Genomic DNA, 18,184 nt, shown 5'->3' on the forward strand with positions numbered 1-18,184 from the left:
AAAGGCCAAATGTGACTGTGGGATCTGTACTGTACAGAACTACAACATAAGAAATTATGATAAAAATTTGATTGGGACTTTTGAATACCATAAATCTCCATCAGTATCCAATAAAAAAACTTCTCTGTGAGGCCATCTTATACTCACGCCTCACAAGATAACTCTACATGTTCACCAGAAAAAATACAGGATTCCTAGTTTTATATGTGAATTTTAAATGAACAATGGGTAAATATATTCTGAATATTGCATGTTAAAACAGAAAACCAAGATAAAGACAAATTTATATGTGACATACTTATACTTTATCTGGGCTTTTGGTTTAGCATTTGCTAAATGTTAGAAACCTATCAAAGGTGGGAAACATTCTGAAAATAGTTCTCTCTCTGTCTCTCTCTCTCTCTCTCACACACACACACACACACACACACACACACACACACACAAAGAGAAAGAAAAACAAACCACATGATACAGCTGAACATAAACAAGGGGAAAAGCACAGAGAAAACCCAAATTGCCAGTATTAAAATGAATGAGTAATAATGACATATTATAGTTTTATGCAAATTAAATTAAAAACTTAGATGAAATAAATCATGTTCTGCTAGAAACAATTTACCAAATTGACATCAAAGGAAATGAAAAGTATGAATATCCTTATACTAATTAAAGAAATTCAATTTGTAATTTAAAAAAAACTTTCCTAAAAGTAAACTTCAAGCCCAAATAATTTCATTGATAACTTCTTTATTAAGAATAATCAAAGAATTATGAGAAAGAAATTGTTCTCAACATGTTCTAGTCCTGATATCGACAGCTAACATGTACATTACAAGAAAAGAAAGTTAAATGCTCAGCAGTGGTTTACAAAATCAATCAAGAAATAGATAAGTGATAATATAATAAGAGTGGGATTTACCCCTGGAATGAAGATTGGTTCAACCTTTGAAAATCAATGTAATTCTTCATTATTTAAGAAAATAGGGGCGCCTGGGTGCCTCAGTGGGTTAAGTGGCCGACTTCGGCTCAGGTCATGATCTCACGGTCCATGAGTTCGAGCCCCATGTCGGGCTCTGTGCTGACAGCTCAGAGCCTGAAGCCTGTTTCAATTCTGTGTCTCCCTCTCTCTGACCCTCCCCTGTTCATGCTCTGTCTCTCCCTGTCTCAAAAATAAATAAAACGTTAAAAAAATTTTTTTGAAAAAAGAAAATAATCAAGGGGCTCCTGGGTGCCTCAGTTGGTTAAGTGTCCAACTCTTGATTTCGGCTCAGGTCGTGATCACACAGTTTGTGGGATAGAGCCTCATATTGGGCTCTGCACTGACAGCATGGAGCCTGCTTGGGTTTCTCTCTCTTCCTCTCTCTCTGCTCCTCCCCTGCTTGTGCGTGCTCTCTCTCTTTCTCTAAATAAATAAATACACTTTAAAATAATAATAATAAAGAATAGCAATCACACTATCATCTCTACAGATGCAGAAAAAACATTTGACAAATTTAACACCAATTAGCTGCAGTTAGCTTCATATTAATATTTACATCTTGAATATTTCTATCCTACATTTGAGGACAAAACAAAGTATGCATTCCCACCACATCTATTTAACGCTGTAGAGGTCAGAGTTATTGCAATAAGGCAACAAAAAGAAACAAAAGGCATAAAAATATTAGAAAGGAAAAATTGATTTTTTTAAACAATTAGGATTTTTCAGCTTGTTACTGACAAATTAATACACAATATAAAGATACTATTTGGCAATATGGAAGTAACTATGAGAAAAACTAAAGTTAACAAAACTGGCCACAATGATTCTGTTTGAAGATTGGGATCTGGAGACAAAAGAGGTAGAATAGATTTTGTTTTTCATTATAACCCATTATGTAGCTGTTGATTATTAACACATTTTCTTTCATTTGGAGACAATCTTCCTTGGGTCACTCATGTTTCAACTAATCTTTCAAGCAAGCATTGACTGAGCTTTGTTCCAAACTATCCTTTAAAAGATGTTTGTATAACAAATAGCCTTGGAATATAGATAGTATCTCCCCTTTAAAGGGCAGGTTTGCTTACTGCCAGGGAAAATATAATGTCTCCGTTCACAGCAAGGGGCAAGCTCACTTATTGCCCATCATAAAAGATTCGTATTCCCTACACTCAGATTTCTTTTCCTGTAATACAACCAATAGCATACATAGGTATCATCTCCCTCTCTTTGTGTTGCCCTAAGGGCATTGAAGATTACCTGCCTGGAACAAAAATAATGCTGCTACCCTGACCACTACTGTTGCTATGAGCAATATATTGTTCTTCATCTCTGACCCAGAGGTCTTCCACGAACATCCATGAAACTAGGGTGGACTAACTTGTTAGCTTGTAAATAGGGAATAATATCAAGGTCTTCACTGTCTTTTGCATTCTTATAACACTTTTGTGAACATTTTATACATTTTAAACCATAAAGGTAAAAAGTAAAAAGGTAAAATGTGAGCATTTATTTATTTGGTTTGGAGGAAGTAGATATCATGGATAAAAAAAACAAAGGAAAAAGCAAATTGAAAATAGATTGATTTGACTGATAATATTTTGTTTATTTTCTTTTTTTATTTTTTAAAATTTACATCCAAATTAGTTACCACATAGCAAAACAATGATTTAAGGAGTAGATTCCTTAATGCCCCTTACCCATTTAGCCCATGCCCCCTCCCACAACCCCTCCAGCAACTCTCAGTTTGTTCTCCGTATTTATGAGTCTCTTCTGTTTTGTCCCCCTCCCTGTTTTTATATGACTGATAATATTTTTAATTCATCTACATTATCAAAGACATCCACAAAATTAAGAAACTTGAGACTATATCAGGGGAAAAAGTTTTTCTCTACCCTCTAAGGTCCTTGGCTGGGTATATAAAATGACAAAGAAAAATTAACAAAAAGGCATACACATTCACTCTATGTAAGTTTTACATGACATATGAGTTTTCATAAGAAAATGAAAACCCAAAGAAACAGTTAGACCTTAGTATTTTAGGCTAGGTTTGATGAAGAATAGGCAGTCATATAGAAACATGATAGCTTAAGGAATATGAGGGAAACAGCAAGTCTTGTTGGTTAGGATTTTTCTAGGTGTCCCTTTGTTTTCCAAGATAAGGATAAGGGAGGCACCTCTCACTTGGAGGTTTTATTAGCTGTTTCAAGGGACAGAGATGGGGAAAAGTCAGAATGACCTTCCTGCTTATGCCATTTTCTCAAACTCCTTCAGCTTAAAACATCCAACATACCATATCATACATATCATACATATCATGATATCATACATATCATATTTGGGGGTAGCATGTCCTGAACTCCAGAAAGACAAACATGGAAAAAGTGTTTGTAATATGTATTTTAAATAGCACTCATTTCATTTTTAAAAAGCACTTTCAAATACAACTTTTAAAGGATAAATACAACCCATTAGAACAAAAGAAAAAATACTGTTAGTTAATTTCCATATGGAAAATGTTTGACTGAATTAGTAAGAAATCAATTCAAATTTTAACTTATAGAAATGTTTTTTTTAATATATTTAGTTCAAAAAAGAAAATTTGAAGGAAATAAATCAGTTTTGTTACAGAGCAGAAAAATACTCCTTCCTATTACTGAAATAAATTATTCAAAATATTTTAGAGGTAAAATTGAAAATATTTATCAAAAGTCTTAAAAATATATTTTAATCTTATGACTCAATGATTCCAAGTACAGAAATCATGGTAAAGAAATAATGAAGAGAATTAACACAAATTTATCTACAAAGACCTGGGTATTAACAATGTTATTATAGCAATTTGAATCTGCAAATATCCTTAATGTTCAGCACTAGGTAATTTATTTAAAAAGAGGTTACACAATTATGTGCTCTTTAGTCATTACAAATCATCCTATAAACTAATATTTCTTGCATGAAGTTATATAGAGAAGTGAAAAAGAATTTTAAAACCAGTATATACAGAATGATTTCATTTGTGATATATACAGATACAAAATTAACAAAATTAGATGTGACCAATATAAATTGTTTTTCTTGGATGATGTGATAATAAGAATTGTAGTCTTGGGGCGCCTGGGTGGCGCAGTCGGTTAAGCATCCGACTTCAGCCAGGTCACGATCTTGCGGTCCGTGAGTTCGAGCCCCGTGTCAGGCTCTGGGCTGATGGCTCAGAGCCTGGAGCCTGTTTCTGATTCTGTGTCTCCCTCTCTCTCTGCCCCTCCCCCGTTCATGCTCTGTCTCTCTCTGTCCCAAAAATAAATAAACGTTGAAAAAAAAAATTAAAAAAGAATTGTAGTCTTGAGATGCCTGAGTCAGGTCATGATCTCATAGTTCATGAGTTCAAGCCCCACATCACACTCTATGCTGACAGCACAGAGCCTACTTGGGATTCCGTCTCCCTCTCTACCCCTCTTCCACTCTCTTGTGTGTACTCTCTCTCTCTCTCTCGCTCTCTCTTGCTCTCTCTCAAAATAAATAAACATTAAAAAAAAAAGAATACAATTCCTTAGAATTGCATTCTTTTTTAAAATTTACCTGTATGTATTCTCTGATTTATCCAAAATTAAAGTCTATTGCTTTTTTTTAAAAGAATGTGTTTTATTTGGGGAGCCTGGGTGGCTGAGTCAGTTAAGCGTCAGACTTTTGATTTTGGCTCAGGTCATGATCTCAGGGTTGGTGAAATCCAGCCCACATCAAGCTCTGCGCTGACAGCATGGAGGCTGCTTGGGATTCTCTCTCTTCATATTCTCTCTACCCCTCCCCAACTCATGCTCATGCTCTCTCTCTTTCTCAAAATAAATAAATACACGTTAAAAAAAGAACATTTAAAGAATATATTTTATTTTAAACAACAAAGTATAAACATGCTAATCACTTAGCAGACATATTCCAAAAAGTCAGTAAGAAACATGCACTCTGATTCAAATGCATGAAGATGCATCAACATTTTCTCTGACCATAGAATGATCAAATTATATAGCAACCTTATATTGAAATCTCAGACATTAGATATCATATAGCAGAAAAATATTATTTTTGAGAAGTTGTTAATGGCATATTAAGTAAAAAAAATTATATACTAGTATGTAAAGAACCTATATTTTTATTTATTTTATCTTACTTCTTAATGTTTATTCTTGAGGGAGAGAGAGTGAGAGAGAGAGAGCGTTAGTGGGGGAGGGACAGAGAGAGTGGGAGACACAGAATCTGAAGCAGGCTCCAGGCTCTAAGCTGTCAGCACAGAGTCCAATGCGGGGCTCCAATTCACGAGCCATGAGATCATGACCTGAGCTGAAATCAGACGCTTAACTGACTCAGCCACCCAGGCTCCCCAAGAACCTATATTTTTAATGTTCAACAACAGCAAGTGCTAGAAGGAAATGTACTGAATATGTGTAGTAATTTTCTTTGTATAACAAGGTTATAAGTAATTTCAGACTTCTTCTCTTTGATTTTTTCATTTTCCAGATTTATTATACATTGCTTCATATTATAACACTAAAACTATTAAGAAGGGGTGCCTGGCTGGCTCAATCAGTAGAGCATGCAACTCTTGATCTTAGGGTGGTGAGTTCGAGCCTCATGGTGGGTGTGAAGCCCACTTAAAAAACAAAATTCTATTTAAAAAACCAGTCTTGCAACAAAGAGAACCAGAATCAGAGAAGTAGACGCAGAAAGGAGAGCTAGATAATATATAGTAGGAAATAGTAAGAAGCATTTGCAGGACTTGGTAATCTATTGGACTAAAGGGAATGAAAGGGGAGAATGAAGGAACTGACTTAGATAAACATTATTGCTACTTTTTTAATTGAGAGATTCAGGAAGAGTAGTGAATTTTAAAGACAGGATTTTAAACTCCTGGAGATTTTTTTTAGGTCTGGGGAACAACTGGATAGCTGTGCCCAGCGGGCAAGAAAACTGGCACAGAGTGTATATGATAAGCCTGGTAAAACTCTAGATTTGGAAGCCAGCAATATCTTTGGAAGAGTTAATATCACTGAACGCACGAAATTAGCTAAGGATAATGTAACATAAGAAAATAAGAAAAGCTAGAAGAGAGTCTCAGGGAACCCCATTAGTTACCAGGTAGGCTGCCACTGAAGTGGTGGACACCTTATTGCTACATGCTAGTTAAGACGGTAAACTTCAGGAGTCATACAGACCTGAATGCTAGTCTGTCACTCACTACCCATGTGGCCTTTGTTAAGTGATTCAAACTGTCAATAATGCAGCTTTCTCATTTTTCAAGTAATAGAATACTTTCCTCATAAGGTTTTAGAGTTGTCTTGACAGTGGTGGAAAGTGCTCAATAAGCAGTAGCTAATGTTAGCAGTAGACATTGTCCTCTTGGTGATAGATATAAAAGTAAGGAAAAATAGAAAACAATCAGCAAGGAAGAACATAGGGCCAAACAACGTCTTGAAAGGCAAAAAATGAGAATTACGAGTCAATGGCAGTGGTCAACATGAGTTGAATCCAAACAAGATGCAAACCAAATCCAATGATGTTGGTGATTGGAGGTCATTTGAGATGTTTTCCAAAATAATTATATCAGACATGGTTTTCTTTTTAAAACAAAAGTGTCCTAGGGGCACCTGAGTAGCTCAGCCTGTTGAGCGTCCGACTTCAGCTCAGGTCATGATCTCACAGTTCATAAGTTCAAGCCCCATGTCGGGCTCTGTGCTGACAGCTCAAAGCCTGGGGCCTGCTTGGAGTTCTGTGTCTTCCTCTTTCTCTGTCCCTCCCCTGCTCATGCTCTCTCTCTCTCTCTTTCAAAAACAAATAAACATTAAAAAATTTTTAAATAAGTGTCCTCAACAAATAGAGTTACTACTATTTCATTCTTAAATTGAGGTATAATTGACATATAACATTATATTTGTTTCAGCTGTACAACGTAATGATTCCATATTTTTGATATTACAAAATGATCACCACCATAAGTCTCGTTAACATCTGTTGCGGTGCATAGTTACAAATTTTTTTTCTTATGATGAGAACTTTTAAGATTTACTTTCTTAGCAACTTTCAAATACGTGGTATAGTACGGTATTATAACTATAGTCACCATGCTGTTCTTTACATCCCTACGACTTATTTAATTTATAACTGGAATTTTGTACCTTTGGACCCCCTCCAAGTTACCACTATTTGCTGACATTTAATTTTTGTAACTTATTCACTCTTAAGTCTTAATGAAATAGTGGGGAATTTTTATCAAGATAATATTTAGAACTATGTTAAAATAAACCCAAATTGCCACTGAGAAACTGTGAAAGAGTAGGGGTCACCTTTGGTGTGTCACTGTATTTCCTGTCCATCTAACACTTACTGGCTAGATCCTCTTCCCGACAAGGGTTTCCAAAAGTCTTCAGAATTCTTCACCAGAACACACTTGCTATAAAAAGGCTTCCCTTAAAAATACTGATACTGCATCTACGATATCAAACTCCCAACACAACTCATGGTGAGAGAGAGAGAGACAAGAACACATGTCTCTGCAGGAAACTTCTTTCTCCGGGTGTCTTAATTTTTATTTTATGTTATTTCGTAAGGCCACATGGTTGGAAACACCTTGCATCAAAAAGGAATTGAGTGAGAGAAACACATCACCAATCCAGAGGAAGTCCGAGGACTAAAATCAGACAAGCAAGAGCAAAGGAACAAAACACAAAGAAAAAAAATCATATTGGGGAACACTGAGGTTCAGCCCAAACTGGCAGTTGCTGCTCATAACATCCCCAGACCATGTGAGGTGGCAGCAAGTTGCTGGGGCAGGGGCCAGGGAATGCTCTGGCTCTGGCTGTGTGCGAGAAGGGAGTTTTGCTAGCATCTTTAGGGTGAGAGAAAAGAGCCCGTCATGTGAGATGAGTTTTCCAAAGCTCTCTTCACTGTCATCCCCACACTTCTCTGTGCTCCTTTGTCATTGGGGTTAGAGAGGCCTAGGAACTAAAAGCAGAAAAGCTAGACCAAAAAGGCATACAAAAGTCCATTGTTAAAAGTATCATTTTCAAGCCGAGGGTGCATATAATACATTCATAGAGAGGGAATACCAGCCTAATCATAATGGAAATGGTTATTTCACATTTAAGACCCTGAGAGAGTGTGAAAAGCTAATCCACATACGATTCACTTTTATCCCACACATTCTTAATTGAAGAGACAGAAAGATGCTATTCTTTAAAAAGTAAATTGTTCAGCTTAGAGACTATATCTGAAAAATAGCAGTCGTTTATATTAAAATCAATGAAAAAAATATCTGTGTTCCATATGACTGAGTATAACTGCTCCTTGTCAAACTCCGGATAAAGCAGTAGAAAGGCACTCTCGGGTCTGTCAACTTTAGGTTAGCTATAAAACCAAAAGAAGCAGAAATGGCTGGGGGGTGAGAAGGGAGCGATGTTATTTTCACTCCCCATGTCGGTTGTTAAATAAATCCTGTTTGTTTCCTGCCTAAAACTATGAATTCTATATTGATTTTGGTCATTTTCTATTTCAAATATATTTCTGAATTTTTAATTTTATGGAGAATAATGAGGAACAACACCTACCTTTCATTACAAGAATATCCCCACAACATTATTAGGAAGTAGTGTGGGAAATATGAGGCAACGATTGTATTTTGGCCACAATGGAACTCTCTTAGAATTGTAGGACTTTTTTTCCATACATAAATGTCTCTTTTTTTTTTTTTACTTTTTGTCCCCTTTTGGTGGAGCTACATCTAAAATTCATTTTTGAAATATATATTATTTACTAGAAGAGTTTTTGAGTTTTTATTTATTCATTTATTAGTTGTTTTTTGTTTTTTGTGTTTTTTTTTTGGTGGAGGGAGTTTTTCCTTACAAAACATTTTCTGATATGTCCTTTCTTCTACAGTGTTTTATTTTTTCCTAAAAGTAACCCTTTCATTGTGTTAATAAATAAAAATCTAAAGAGCTTTATTCAAAGGTTTTAGACATTTAAAAAATCTGTCCTATTGTAATAGGAAACCTTGGAGACTCATTGAAATAGCAGCAAAGGCACAAGTTTCTTTTTATTATGAAAGATGTTTATGTGAAGAACAAAATAGACAAGAGAAAGTAACTGCTTCAGAATACTTGATGGGCACTTTAATCTTCTATTAATATGCAAATTGTGTTCTTTAGAACCCCAGTAAGAGATTTTTTTTTCCAATCAGGCTATTTAAAAGTAGTCCTATTCTCCCAAAGGTCCTTCTTGCATGAGTCTAAGTGAAGCAGTGTTTTTATGCTAATTCCCAAGATGCTCTTGTATGCATCATTTTCTTTTGAAATTATATGGAGTTTATTGAACCACATTTGTAAAACATTCCACAGCTGATTTCATTCTAAAGATCTCCTTTAATAGAACTGATTCCCTTGTTGATCTGTGTCATAGGAGAATGTTAAAGAAAATCAGTTTTAACAACATGGAAGAAATAAGAAAGGGCTTGTGGACACAAATGAAGATACAAGCTTGTAAACAGGAAAAGGACAATTTTTGTTGAGTAATTAACCTCACTGAAAATTTGAACCTACTAGAAACTACTGCATTGATGTTACAATTATAAAGTACCTCTTCCAAACATAAATCTCTGGAATAATCACAAGGTACAAGACCATAGTCTTTTGGCTCCTTTGCAGGCATTTATTCACCACATTACATTTCTTTTCAATACCTTGCCTTTTCCAAAAGACTGTAATTATAACAACAATGCAATGACAATTCCCTTACTGGTGTAGAAATTAGGATGAATAATAAAATTACTTTTATATAGCCATATTGTTCTCCATGCACCAACCCCTTCAACTACCCAGTTCATATTAAAAAGAATGAAACAGTTGATATTATTTTGTTATTTCTTTTCTTGTCATATTGACAGAAAAGGATGTCTCAAACATGTTATCAATATGGTGTCCAGTCCAATTATGTTTTTCAGGGAATGGGTAATTATTATTTATCTACCTCGTTGTAGTTATAAGAAATAATATTGGGGAAAACTTTTGAGGGAGGGTTTCTTCTGGATTAACAGGACTATTCTGATTTTTTTTAATGTATGCATTAATAGAAGTTGTGACCTCTCATCCTCCCCAAAAATCTACCCTTACTTCAGAAATATTGGCTCTATATTTTTTCCTGGTATACAAACACTCTTCAGAGTAAGTTATGTTTCAGGCATAAAATCCGATCTCATCATGCCTCTATACTTTTTTTAGCACAAAAATGGTGTCCTTCGGATTTATCACCCAACCCATGTACCTAATAGGGAGTTCCGAATGATATTTGTTGCCTTAAGATTAAAATCACACTGATAGAATTTTTGATGATATGAAGGTAAAAGGTCACACTTTCTCCTGACTCTGTGTCTTTTCAAATTAATTTGCCTTTTGTCGTGTCTAAATGTGGTGTCTCTCCTGATCTGATGGCCCCCCGCCCCCGAACGTGAAGCCATGATCTGGTAGAAGCCAGTGGCACTGGAGGTGAAAGAATTCACCTGAGGCAGGACAAAGGAGATAGAAGTTTACTGAATATAGCACAAGGGGCCAGCAGACAGGACAGCGGAGCAGAGACTGTCTGCAAGGAGGCAGTGGGTGAGGACTGTTTATAAAAGGGGAAGGTAAGGAGGTATGGTGAAGAATGGAATTTTCCCTTTTTTGGTAACGATGCCTAGTTGTAAGTAGCCTATTGGTTAGGTAGGGCCTATGGATATTTTGGGGTGGTCTGCCTGATGAGCATGTCTGTACTTAGCCAGGGGGTCACTGTGGGCCCCTTTCTACATTCTATTGTTTAACTTGTTGGCCAAAAAGCAGCCTCTACACCTCTGGCTTGAATCTTTCTCCATCTTCTGCATCTGGCATAACTCTTCGAGGTCCAAATCAAACACCTCCTTTCACTCTCCCCGGGTAAAATGGATTATTCCATTTTGTAAAGTCCCGACATCTGTCTTTTTTATCTTTTTAATTCCTACAACACAGTGAAGATTCAATAATTTACCTGCCTAGCTCATTGCATGTGCTTAACTACTACTATTGAGAAGATAAAGAAGTAGGACTAAAGTTTCAGGGGTAAGATCTTATCTTAATTTCTATGAGGTTTCCTCACTAGGTTAATCATAGAATCAAAAAACCCACTGGAGCTATTTTAAAATAAAAAGCCCGCTTTCACATTGTAAATATTAGGTGGAGTTTTGAAGGTGTGATGGGTTATACAGTGTTATGTTGATTAGAGAGAGAGAAAAAAAAATCCCCAGAGCACTGAAATCTATAGTAACGCCTTCAAAATTTGCCAGTTGAGATCTGTTGGAGAACTAGCCTGACAATAAAAAAATCTCATTCCTTAACAATAACAACTGTGGAGTATTGATAACCAATACTTTAAATCTTTCTGCAGATTTAACAAACAGTACCTACTGCTTTGGGACCTATATGCAGTGAAAAGCATGGGATTTTAGCAAGCGATAGGAACTCACATGAGTCACACACACAAATTGATGGAGTGGGTTTGAGGATTGGTTTAGAAAGCACAGAGCTGACTGAGTTATTACCACTTGGTGCATTAGGGATAATAGCTGTACAGACCCTGGATAGTTGTAGATACCAGTTCAGCCAAATCTAATCTTGCCCAGGGAGAAATATTTATATTTAGTATACAAGGTTTTTCAAAGGCATAAAGAATCCACAATATACATTTGGAGGGAATTTGTTCCACTGGATAAGAGTAAAAAATACTATCTCAATTGTTAAGTGGATTACCCATGGGCATTAGAACTTAGTAGCTAGTGAGGCTAGCTCAAATCCTGATCAAAATCTCATCATTATAACTGTGTTCCCTGGGATAAATCAGAATAAAGAATCCAATACATTGTTCATGGCAATATCCCTGGGAAAGCTCTCACCAGGTAGATATGATTCACTTGGGATAAAGGATATGTCTAATGTATTTAGCAGCAATTAATACTGGCTGTTGTCATCATCTTTGAAGTTGAAGTAGTAGTTGGCCTTTTGTCAACCCTTAGTCTTCAAAATTAAGAATTTGTCATATTTCAGCTCTTCAACCATGACAAAATGCAATCCTCAAGGATATGTGTTTCTGCTACTGAACATTCTGAAAAAATCCATGGGCCAGCAGAGTAAATGATATATTTCAATGGTCTTTTCGTAATAAAACAACTAATCTTTGTTTTATGCACTGAGAACCTCTGCAGGAAATAGAAACTAGCGGGAATGAGGTAAATTTATTTTCTTGCAGTAATACGAACTAAAAAATAAAGGAATCGATGACCATAGCTTGACATTATTTCTACTGTCTTTGGCATTAGATATACCATTTGTACTACGTGCTCATTTCCACTGAAGCCTAAGGTTGGAGAAATGTGCTTATACCTCTGGTCTGAGTGAAAAGATAATGCTAGAGACAGATTTATAAGATGAACTTTGCATGTTACCAGAACGCAAACAAACTCATAAAGTAAAGCCCTAACAGAAGCAAGAATTCACCCTAAAATACACCAAATGACATGGCACCGTGGCTCTTATTTTGGTAACATCAAAGATAATATTTTAAAAGATTGGTAAAAATACAACAGGGAGTTTGTTGAAGGTATTGAGTTAATGCTGTCATGTGTACCGTACGGAAATTTCTTAGTAAATGAGAAATTCTTCAGATGGCTTGTCATGTCCTCACCAGCCAACCAGAGATTTAAACTGCTATTCGTGCTTGGCAAAGTTCAATAGGGCAGTGGCTGGGGTCAAATTTTCCAGGACCTTTGAAGCTAATTAGTATGAATTCAAAGGTTATTCTCTGGAAATCTAAGGAAGTTGCTGACTTGTCTCTCTTTCTCCCTTTTGGTACTTTTTCCTATAAGGTACATTATTTCACAAGACTTTTTTTTTTTTTTCATTTCTACCATTTAAATTCAAGTGTAAATCTACATTTCTAACACAACTCCAAATACAGATTCATTTTTTTCTAACCTAAAACCTAAATGAAACTGATTCATAAAAGAATTAACAGGATGTTTTTGAGATGGTATATAAATATGAGCAACACTCTCTGCTTATAAGCCAGTATTATCTTCCCACAGGTAACAGTTGACTGCACAGAGGCCTAGTTATTGTTTAGCAGTATTACTACCAGACCACTTCATTAATTCATCAAAAGCACTGCTGTTGATGATTACCCAAGAGTCCTAGGATCAGGAATGTAAATATCTTGTTTTACTCTAACTGGAGAGACATCAGTTTTTACACAAATGACACTCCAACCATATGACTCTTCTTGCAACAAGTTTATCTTTAGCAAAACTTGATTCTACCATCTCCATGTCCTACCAAACCATTCCTCCTGTCTTCTCCATTCCCATGTGTGGTACCCACCCAGTTGCACCCGATAGAATCCCTAGATCATTCTTAACTCTTCCTTCAACCTCAATTTTCATGCTGTTGGTGCCAACACCAGACTGTGTCTTGAATCCATCTATCCATCTTCATGGTCACTACCTAACATTTATACCTCATTATTCCAATAGTCTCTCCACTCCCTATTTCTTTTTTTTTTTAATTTTTAATTTAATTTATTTTTTTAAATTTACATCCAAGTTAGTTAGCATATAATGCAACAATGATATCAGGAGTAGATTCCTTAGTGCCCCTTACCCAATTAGCCCATCCCCCTTCCCACATCCCCTCCAGTAACCCTCTGTTTGTTCTCCATATTTATGAGTCTCTTCTGTTTTGTATTTTTTTTTCCTGTTTTTTTATTATATTTCAATAAATATTATAAATTATTTTATATTATATTATATTATATTATATTATATTATATTATTATATAAATTATATTATATTATATTATATTATATTATATTATATTATATTATATTTTTTCCTGTTTTTATATTATTTTTTTCCCTTCCCTCATGGTCATCTGTTTTGTCTCTTAAGGTCCTCATATGAGTGAAGTCATATGATATTTGTCTTTTTCTGACTGATTCATTTCACTTAGCATAATACCCTCTAGTTCCATCCATGTAGTTGCAAATGGCAAGATTTCCTTCTTTTTGATTGCCAAGACACTCCCTGTTTCTGACCCTGCCCTGACCAATGTTTTCTTTACAGGCTGTTGTTTGTGATTCAAAATGCAAGTCTTCTCATCTTATTCAGCTTTTGAGAACTCTTCTGTCACTTCCCATTGGGCCTATAATCAAATCAAAACTCCTTACATCGGTGTGACTTAAAATGTCATGCCAGTTTGTGACATAAGTGCAAAAAGTAAGAGTAAGTATTTACAAACGTTTATACTCTTTTGACAGTGAAGTGACCTCTATATACATGATCAGTGAACTTGTTTTGTCGCAAAGGTACAAACCAGTTCATGTTGCCAGAAATGGTGAGTTGTGTGTGGCTCAATGCGCATATGAGTTTTAGACAGTAGGACCCTATGTTGGTCCATTATGAATTAGAAATATTTTTTTTATTTTTTTAATGTTTATTTATTTTTGAGAGAGAGCGAGAGACAGAGCATGGGTGGGGGAGGGGAAGAGAGAGAGGGAGACTCAGAATGTGAAGTAGGCTCCAGGCTCTGAGCTGTCAGCACAGAGCCTGACACAGGGCTCCAACTCACTAATTGCGAGATCATGACCTGAGCTGAAGACTGACACTTAACTGCCAGCCAGGTGCCCCAGAAATAGATTTTTTAATGAATAGTTAGAGAAATTCTACTGTACATGATCTGGCACCAGCCTTCTCTCTACCCTTTCTTGGTCCACGTGCCTTCTCATTTTCTGTATTACCAGATACTTTCTCTCTCTAGCTCTTTGCACTTGCTGTTCCTTATGCCTGTAATAATTTCCATCTCATGCCATCTCCTCCTTTATATTCTTACTTCTAGATGTTGGGTTTGTAGCTTCTTTTCAGAAAACATTCACATGCTTTTTCCTTCCCAAATATTCTTTTTCCAGTTTCTTCTCTTGTTTTGAAGAACTGTCTGGTTGGTGTTCTGTTTTTTGTTTTGTTTTTGTTTTTGTTTTGTTTTGCTTTGTTTTCATTAGCTTTGAAGTCCCCCCCCCACTTTTTGTTGTTGTTGTTTTTAATTTCCACTTGTCATTAGCAGCTGTCTTCTAAACATGCTCCTGCACATGAAGTGGCTTCCCATCTGCTTTCTGTCTTTGGGCTGACATGTGCCTATTTCATTCTTTCAGCATTCTGAGATACAGTGAACAAAAGGCATGCTTCCTTTTAGCTTTTCCAAAGCTCAGCTCATTTCAAGTAGAAAATCAAATATCTCCAAACTCTGCTTCTGCTGGCGGGAACGGGGAAATGTTCAGTGTCAAGTGTTAAACAGTCCAGGGTTCATGGGGGGAAAAACAGACAAAGATTATGGTAGTATGAGGCAGAGGGGGGAGCTATAAAGGAAACTAAGAAGAAAAAAAGTGAGAGCTCTCCAGACACAGGTATATATTTCATTATTTAAGAATATGAAAAACTAAATATATTCTTTTACTTATTCATTACTTTAAAACTTTTATTGGGGCGCCTGGGTGGCTCAGTCGGTTAAGCATCCGACTTCGGCTCAGGTCATGATCTCACGGTCCATGAGTTTGAGCCCCGTGTCAGGCTCTGTGCTGACAGCTCAGAGCCTGGAGCCTGTTTCAGATTCTGTGTCTCCCTCTCTCTCTGACCCTCTCCTGTTCATGCTGTCTCTCTCTGTCTCAAAAATAAATAAACGTTAAAAAAAATTTTTTTAATAAATAAATAAATAAATAAAACTTTTATAATAAATTTATGGAATTCAACAAAAATAGATTACTGACCTTTGACCTTTGATGTTGTGTGTTCTGAAGCACCGATGTAATCAAGGCAGAAAATAAAATCAAGCCTTGGGTGAAATCCATGTGAAACGAATTTCTTGTTAATTACATGGCTTTGTCAAAAGATTTCTAATTAAATAAAATGGCTGGATACACATAGCATTAACTGGTCTAAAGTAGTGTTTTGTTCTCACTATTTTCAGTGAGAAATCCATCAATTCAAGACCATTATAAGCATCAATAATCTCAAATATATTTATACATAGGTGGAAATTATTTAAATATCTCATTTTTTTTTTTAATTTAGGTGCTAGAATTTTCACTGGCCATAAGAAAGAATAGGAAATGTTTAATATATCTGCAGTTTAATAACAGAAGAGAAAAATTTGCAGCAATTTAAATTTTAGGAATATTACTACAGGAAAAAGGATAGCATGTGTCTATGAGCATCTTAGCTATTGATTGCTAGACTTACAGTATTAGAAAAAGCAAGGAGAAATAATATATTTGGACAAAAATACAACAGCAATAACATTATTGTTATTCTATCAATAAAATGTCATAAGAAACAAACTTTACCTCTAGTCAGAAAAAATGGAGATCCAAGAAAGCCCAAATCTTTGTCCCAGTTCTTTCTTCCCAGGATGAATTTCTGTCATGAGGGTGCTGTTTCTAAGGTCAGAGAATGAGTCATGGAAAACTTAACCCATCTTACCCTAAATCATGAAAACTTCTAGAGAACTGTCCTATTCTCTTCTTCTCTGTTGTCACCCTTGTGTCCTCCCATCCACTTCCTGGACCACAACAATTGTCTCTTCTCTGTCTCCCTGCCTCCAAACTATCCCCCTTCTAATCCATTATTCCCCTGGAATTACAATTACCTGCGCAAAATATAAATTTTATCTACTTAAAACCTTTAGTACTTCCCCATTGTCCTTATATCCTTTATTTGATCATAGGAAGGATATAATATATATAGGTTGGCCCCTGCCTCTCTTTCAACCTCCTTATATCCCATCCCTCCCTGTGTCTCTGTGTTCCTCTTTTTTGCAGGGGGCAGAGGACGGGGGTGGTTCCTCAAAGAGAAAAAAATGAAGGAGGTGAGGAGGACAAGGAGAATGAAAAGATGAAAGGAGTCACTAAGTAAGAGAAGATATGAGGGAGAAATAGGGAATATCTGTGTCCTGTTTGTTTTCCAAGTAGTAGTTTGCATAGTACTGGGCCTTATCCATTTTTCCCATCATTGAACACTTACAGCCTAGCACAATGCCTGACACACCCTGAATATGTATTCATAAATGAACGAATGAATTTTTTCCAAATTTTGAAAACCTTGCGAAATGGAGACTCTGTCTTATTCTTTTGTAATTAATCTTCAGTCCTACCATCTATTGAACAAGCAATATGACATCATTTGTAGAAATCTTAAAAGGTACAAAAGCAGGGGCATAAAGTGGTGAAAAACAATCCAATGTTACCTCGCAAAGAATAATTGTGACTAACATTTATTACATACTCTTGGGAAACTGTAATATTTAAATTTTTCTGCCTTTTCCCCCCTATTTTTAAAAATCACATTATATGCAGTTATGCATTCTTCCCATTTCTTCTAACAGTGTAATAATTTTTTTCAATATGGTAAATGTTTATAAAAAACAAAAAATCATTTTCATTAACTAATGATATTTCCAAATCATTAATTTAACTGCAAATAACTTGGAGAAATTTGGAATTTAAAGAAATAATCCTTCATCCTAGTGCCTCCTATACTTTCTCCTCACCCATACCCACCCCCACTGCCAAGACCATTGTGTCCAACAATGGAGGATGGAAAGGCAATTGCCTAATTTCTTGATACACCCATTCTTCTGTTAGGAAAAGCCATGGTTGATTTGAACACCCCACTCTTGTACAATCAACCAGATCTCTACAATATGCCCAAAACTCTTCTACCTGGTATGTAAGAGATCCTGCCCTAATTGCATTCTCTTAACAAGAAGAGCTCTTCTGCCAGAAAAAGGAACAGTAAGGGAAGCCGGGTGTTCTTCCCTCTGTCTCTATCTTCCTCCCTCAAAACAAGAAGTTACAATTCCAGGAAAGGCTGCCTCTGCCCAGGCCTCATCATGCCAGATCTTTAGGGAGAGAGACATACTGAATAAAAAGTAATTACATATTAGGACTCAGATTTTAAGTGCAGAAGCTTGCTAGTTACATTTATTTTATATTTTAAAAAATGAAAATTTTAAGAATATTTGCTCAATGTTAAGGAAAACTGCTTATAATAATATCAAGTTAAAGGCAAGAAATAACAATTCTATTTTCAGTAGCTGATTAAACACATAGTATATGGA

The sequence above is a fragment of the Felis catus genome, chromosome A1, assembly GCF_018350175.1.
Source record: "Felis catus isolate Fca126 chromosome A1, F.catus_Fca126_mat1.0, whole genome shotgun sequence".
In the NCBI taxonomy this organism is placed as follows: domain Eukaryota; kingdom Metazoa; phylum Chordata; class Mammalia; order Carnivora; family Felidae; genus Felis; species Felis catus.